Here is a 7315-nt window from a genome sequence, read left to right on the forward strand (position 1 = left end):
GGCCTCTGCTGTCGTGGCCCCGTTCCGGGAGCCCTCACCTCCTCCCTCGCAACGCTGGGAAGAGCCACGATGTCCCACGATGTCCCACGTCTACGGTGAACTCTGTGGACGGTCATACCCCAGCGAGTCCAGCTCCTGTGACACTCTGCGCCCGACACTCTGCGCCTTGCCCTACAGGGAAGCTGGCACGTGCGGTGTTTGTGCTCAGAGATTTTCCACCAGCGGGGGGCGGCCGCGTGCGCAGCTCGGAACCACCCGCCGCGGCTTGTTTTCGCGTCTCTCGGCTCAGTGCGCGCACCTGCAACACCGCAGCCGACGGCCAGCGCGCAGTCTCACGCCCCTCCCCGGCTTGCATTGGCTGATGTAATAATTTGTCTCGTGTTTCATTTCGGAAATCCATAAGGGAGCTAGAGGCAAGCTGACCCCTAGGCTGATTTCTCTGTTGTTTTTGAGTCCACGGAGCCGATCCACGATGACCAGTAGGGCGGTCCTCTTGGTGCAGGGGAGCCGCCCCAGCTCCCTCCGTCACGTCTCCATCCCGGCCACCGGAAAGGGGAAAAGGGGAAAGCAGGCGGCCTTTTCTTTAACGGGATGCCCTTCAAGTTGCGGGAGTCGCTTCTTCCTTGGCCTTGCCTTCGCCGTGGGGTTACGAGCAGGGGAAAAAAGCCGGGGAGGAGTCCCCCGCCGGCTGCCCACGAGTCGCGTCCACACACCTGTAAAGGCAGGGCACACACAGCGGTTCCGCTGCTGTGTGCGAGGGGAGAAGGGGCGCCGGCAACCCGAACTTCAGGGAGAGGGAGGACGGCGGTACCGCTCACGTGACGCAGGAGCAGGTGCAGCCGCGGGGGGGAGGCCCCGCCCCCACCGCAGGGGCCAGAGGCCGGCCCCCTCCCCCGCCCGGCGGGCAAACGCTCCGGGAGACCCCGCGGGGCTGCGGCCGGCTCCCCGGCGGGGCGCTGCCGCCCCCTGGTGGCCGCAGGCGGCGCGCGCAGGTCCGCTCAGCGCTCAGCGCCCCCGCACGGTCGCCGGGGTTGCCGGCAATGTGGCGGGCGTGCCCCGGGGCTCTTGGGGGGGGGGGGGGTTAGGCTCAAAAACAAATATTCGACGTGGAAAAAAAGGAACCGCCTGAAAACGTGTACTTTGCTTGCGCTTCGAGGCTTCTGAGTTCAGCGTGGCGCGTTTTCTGCTTGTGCTCTGTACTCTGTCACTACATCCCAGGATTTGATGTTGTGTCGTGCCTTACTAACTCCTGTTACGTAGCACACGTCTCGGTGCTTGCTAAGTAATCGTTTCGTTTTGTGTTGTGCTGGGATGATGCTGGAAACAAGGTGGGGACCGGGAAGGAGGCTCTCCAGGGAACGTTCACGACTCTGTGCCAACCCCCCTTGCTTGCTTCCGCCGCAGGCAGTAGGTTACCGGAATGCAAAGCTTTAACAAAACGTGGGGCTATACTTCCTGATTTGGAAAATAAACAAAAGGAAAAGTAACCGAGTGGGCGATGACGGATCCAGGAACTAAAATACTGGCTCTGACGGGAAAGGGGCATGTAATAAAAAAGGAGATCCCAGATCGTTAGTTCCACCTTTTGAGGGGAGAGAGACAAAAATAAACTAGATGCCTTCGGAGTTGGTAGTTTTAGTAGGAGACCATTTATTTGCAACGAATAAATCTGCTTCACAGAAAGAAACCAAACGTACAAAACGAATGGGATCTTTTACCATTCCTCCAGAAACTGGTATTTCCAGAAACCTCCAGAAACTGGAGGCATTTCCTCCAGAAACTGGTATAAAATCGTTATAGGAACTATTAAGTTTGAATCCGATGGCAGCGTGGCTCAATTCATTTTTAAGTTGCCTTTCACATTCCCATAACAGTAGATTGGCTCTTTATTTTAATTTTTTTCCACGTGAGTACATACAGTTTGGTTTTCAGGTCATGGTCTATGCATATGTGTTTATGGATGTGTATGTATTTTATTAACGATCTAGAAAATACAGTATCTATATACCCTTTAAAGTATATGTTTGAGGACAGTTTTTAGGGTCTCCTAAAGTCATAAAGAACAGATTTTTTTTAAAGAAGAGGTATAGTCTCCTCCTCACCAGAAACAAATTCTCAGATTCTAAAATTAAACACTCATTTCCTCAGCCTTCTAAATTCTGGGTCGACCTGGTTCATTTTCCTCGAATTATTAGGACGACAGGGCAGGAGCGTGGCACTGGGGCGAGTCAGCACGCGGGGAGAGTCCTTATGCTTCCGGTCTGTGCCGTGATGGCCCGGGGCGTGGTGGGTCGTCCCCCCTGCAGACCCCTCGCCGGTGGCACCGGGGGAAAAGCCAGGAGCCGGGCCTCACCTTTGGGAAGAGCCTCTCAACGGAGCCGGAGCCGGGCCTCAGTCATCCGGAGAGGGCCACGCAGCGGCCGCCACGGGATCCGGGAGCCGGGGCTCTGGGGCCCCACTGTGGAAACGCGCGGGAGGGACCTCGACAGCCAGGTCATCAGCTGTCTGCCCTTCCCCTCGGACTCCCGGGTGGGCTCCAGGTTTTCCGTCACTGTGGCACAGACACGACACGCCTACCGCCTTCCGCCCGGTGACTCTGTTCTAGCCGGAGATGCCGGGTACCTGTGTGCCCGTCATGCCGGGTGACCCGGGTCCCGCTGGCCGGTCCACTCCCGGGTGCTCCCACGGGAACAAGAAATCGGGTTTGAGCCAACCTGCCTTTTGCTGTTACCATTACAGGGCTGGCCTGTCCGAGCAGGGCCTGGCCTGGGCCTGGCCGACCTCCTCGGGCACACGATGCTTCCCGCTGCAGGCCGCGCCGTCCTCCCACTCACTCCTCCACACTGTCCTCCCCCTGCGGAGGGGGAGCCCCGAGGGGATGCCATCACGGGGAGGCCGGTCACCTTCCGCAAAGATGGCCCAGGCGTCTGCAGCGGGTTGATCATTGATCTGAGTGCCTCTCTCCCTGTTCCCCCCCAGCCTGCGCCCATCGCTGCCCCTGGCCACGGCCCCCCGTGGGCCCCGCACGCGCCCGACCCCCTGAGTTTTGAGCCATGGTTAATAATAACAAGCAGAAGGCAGAGGTGGATTAAAGGACACGTGGCGCGGAGAAGCAAACTCGGAGCCCTCTCTGTAGGTCCGATGTGGGTCCTGCTGGGAGGTGACGGGTTTGGCTTCCCGCCCCTCTCCCGGGGACGCTCACGCCCTGCGCGCCCACCCTGGGGTGTTGAGGACTCTGTCAGGATCTGACACGGAAGGAGACCCTCAGCCCAGCGGCTCACCAGGCGGCTCCGGCTCCTGATGGTTCTCCAGGCTGTGGACGGTCACCACAGTCACCACGGTCAGCCACTCCAGGGGGTCTGGAGGGGGCGTGGGCAGGACCGGGAGGGGGGCCTCGGACGCCCCCTGGGACATGCTGAGGTCTGGGTGGGAGTGGGCATCTCTCCTGCCCTCTCCCCCCACTGAGGCTGGCAGGCTCTGTCTCCCTCTCTGCTAATGACCCTGTTCCTTTCCATCGCCCCCCAGGCCCCTTACACGTCAGGTTGGGAATGTGGTTTTCAAGTGATGTGACCTCCCAAGTCACCATGGCTTCTGGTGAATTTCACTACATCATTTTTAAATTTAAAAAATTAAAAAAAAAATATTTATTTATTTGTGAGAGAGAGAGAGAGACAGAGAGAGAGAGCAGGGGAGGGGCAGAGAGAGAGGGAGACACAGAATCCCAAGCAGGCTCCAGGCTCCAAGCTGTCAGCACAGAGCCCGACGCGGGGCTCGAACTCACGAACCGCGAAATCACAGCCTGAGCTGAAGCCGGACGCCCAACCGACTGAGCCACCCGGGCACCCCTTGCTACATCATTTTTATATCTCCTTTCCTTTACTTTCACAGCGTTCACCTTTAATTGCAGAAGATAGAAGCGATGTGTTTTTCCAGGCAGCTAGCTCTGAAATGGTCTCGTGCTGGGGCTTGAAATCAAAGAAACCCCGTGTTTCAGAATTTACAAAAAGCTCTGACTGCTCGTAACGTGTTGTGGGTAAAATAGTAAACCAGGGGAGTGTTTCACAGTTATTTAGTCACGCTAACAGGTTTGTGATTACACAGCCGATTGGAGTCTGAAAACCTAGAGGTATGATCGCGTCGGAGTTCAGCAAAAATGCAAACAGTGCGTCATGAAAGGCTGGGTCCCTCCCCGACGGCAGGGAGGAGCCCGAGCCCCGCGTCTCTTGTCCCGCATCCGGGCTGCGCTCTCGTGGCCTCGGGCTCGGGGAATCACTTCCCGGGAGGGTATTTATTTTCTCTAGAACGTGCACTGTGTTTGCTCCTCAGGCTACTGCTCAGGCTTAGAGTGGCTTCTTCGGCCTGCGTTTTTGACGCTTAGAAGTAATTACCAATTATTAAATATGCCTTTTGTGTGTTTTAACTAGAAACGAGCACACCGCTCAGAATCGGCGATTCTGTTTCATGCAGGTGTTACGTGGGGTGGGTCTGTGGGGAGGCTGTTTCCTTGTGGCTAAATATAAAACCTGTCATACAAGTTTATTGATCATAGAGCTTTGAGGTTGAGCTTTGGTGCAGAGGTAAAAAATGCACCTGGGTTTGGTAGCTGGACGGGCAGTGGCCTGACCCATGTGGTGTGGCCGTACTGTGAGATTTTTAAAAAAATGTTTCTTTTACGTTTATTTATTTTTGAAAGACAGAGAGAGACAGAGCATGAGTGGGGGAGGGGCAGAGAGAGAGGGAGACACAGAATCCGAAGCAGGCTCCGGGCTCCGAGCCGTCGGCACAGAGCCCGACGCGGGGCTTGAACTCACGAGCCGCGAGATCACGACCTGAGCGGAAGTCGGACGCTCAACCGACTGAGCCACCCAGGGTCCCCTGTACCGTGAGGTTTTTGATGTGACACAAAAACCAAATGACGAGCTTTGGGGGCTTTGGACTGTCCTCAAGCCGGTAAAGGAAGACCGAGTAGGAGAGTCGGGGGTCAGGTGCCGCGTGTGTTGGGAGGAATGAGGGGCTCCGGGGACAGGAGGGCGCTTGGACGAGGAAGGGACAGAGCCTGGGTGAAAGTCTGAAGAACGTGAAGGGGACGTCAGTGGGGGCTGCAGGTGACAGCCACAGGAACAGAGTGACAAAGTAAACCTGAAAATCGCACTGACAGGTGACAGGTGTCACCGAAGTCGCTGCTCTGACACATGGGAATGGGGGGCAGCAGGGCACAGAGTTTGTGAGGGCTGCAGAGAAACAGCCCTCCGGGGTGCACACAGACACAGGGCTTTACTTACGGGACGTGGCTCGTGTACCTGTGGGGCGGGCAAGTCTGAAACTCAGGGGACAGGCTGCGAGCTCAGGCGGGGTGGCTAATCCCAGTCTGGAGGCACACTCAGAGTTTTGGCTTTTCAGACCTTCACCTGATTGGACGAGGCCCACCACACCAGCAGGGACAATTTTGTTTACTCATAGACAACTGGCTGCAGATGTTAACCGCATCCATAAAACACCTTCACACCTCACCTGGGTTAGCGTCTCACGAATCATTGGCCACCGACGTGTGGCCAAATGGACACAAAGTCAACCATCACATTTATTAAGGAACACTGAAAAAGCATGCTTGGAACACGGTGGGCTGTACAGGAGGGGCCACAAGCTAAACGCCCTCAGGGACCAGGAAATGACACACATCCGTGGACATGGGACGGGCAGGCACGCTCCACCTCACGGGGCAGGGCTCCGCCCCCCCGCCGATGTGTGCAGGAATCAGGGTCCAGGGCTTGTAAATCTTCCGGTTTTCAAGAAGCGCTGAAAACCTAGACTTTTAAAAATGTGGTCTTTTTTATAACTACATGTGCTATGAAAATATAAAAATAACTCGTGAGCTCATCAGAACCTGTCTGTAGGGCTGAAATGCAGCTTTGGGCAGCCAGTGAAAGAATTCTGAGATGGACAGTCATTTAACCGTCTACACCCGCACACACACCGGGACACCCCGCCGGCCCCCCTGCTCCTGTGGCTCCGTAGGCCTGGGGGTCTGATGCTTCTCCTCCGGGTCCCCCGCGCGGCCTGCCCACCGCCTGAGCCTGTCTGCGGGGGCCGCCTGGCCCTGGGGGTCCCTGTCGTCTTCCTCATGCACCTGTTCTCTGAACCTGCTGCAGGTGCAAAGGGAAGACGGCAGAAGAAATGTCACAGAGTAGTGACTCCATTCCCTCCGGTCAAAGTGGCCCAGGAGGCAAACCACCTAGCGAACGAAAATGCGGAAAGCCTTCTGTGCTCCCGGCAGCCGACTGGAGAGAAGATTCCGGGGTGTTCCCAGAGGCCGCAGCCTGGGGACGGGAACGCTTCTCGGGGAGGAGATCCTGCGGGCAGCTGGGGTCCGACCCTGTGCGGCTCGGAAATGCCGCCCCTGCGTCTCACCAGCAGGTGGGAGAGAGGCCAGAACCCCGGGGGGCGGGAAGGAAGGCCCGAAGGAAGGAAGGCCCGAAGGAAGGAAGGCCCGAAGGAAGGAGGACCGAAGGAAGGAAGGCCCGAAGGAAGGAGGACCGAAGGAAGGAAGGCCCGAAGGAAGGAAGGCCCGAAGGAAGGAAGGCCCGAAGGAAGGAGGACCGAAGGAAGGAAGGCCCGAAGGAAGGAAGGCCCGAAGGAAGGAAGGCCCGAAGGAAGGAGGACCGAAGGAAGGAAGGCCCGAAGGAAGGAAGGCCCGAAGGAAGGAAGGCCCGAAGGAAGGAGGACCGAAGGAAGGAAGGCCCGAAGGAAGGAAGGCCCGAAGGAAGGAGGACCGAAGGAAGGAAGGCCCGAAGGAAGGAAGGCCCGAAGGAAGGAAGGACCGAAGGAAGGAAGGCCCGAAGGAAGGAAGGCCCGAAGGAAGGAAGGCCCGAAGGAAGGAGGACCGAAGGAAGGAAGGCCCGAAGGAAGGAAGGCCCGAAGGAAGGAGGACCGAAGGAAGGAAGGCCCGAAGGAAGGAAGGCCCGAAGGAAGGAAGGCCGAAGGAAGGAGGACCGAAGAAGGAAGGCCCGAAGGAAGGAAGGCCCGAAGGAAGGAAGGACCGAAGGAAGGAAGGCCCGAAGGAAGGAAGGCCCGAAGGAAGGAGGACCTGAAGGAAGGAAGGCCCGAAGGAAGGAAGGCCCGAAGGAAGGAAGGCCCGAAGGAAGGAGGACCGAAGGAAGGAAGGCCCGAAGGAAGGAAGGCCCGAAGGAAGGAAGGCCCGAAGGAAGGAGGACTGAAGGAAGGAAGGCCCGAAGGAAGGAAGGCCCGAAGGAAGGAAGGCCCGAAGGAAGGAAGGCCCGAAGGAAGGAGGACCGAAGGAAGGAAGGCCCGAAGGAAG

This window comes from Lynx canadensis, chromosome B2 (assembly GCF_007474595.2).
Source record: "Lynx canadensis isolate LIC74 chromosome B2, mLynCan4.pri.v2, whole genome shotgun sequence".
NCBI lineage: Eukaryota > Metazoa > Chordata > Mammalia > Carnivora > Felidae > Lynx > Lynx canadensis.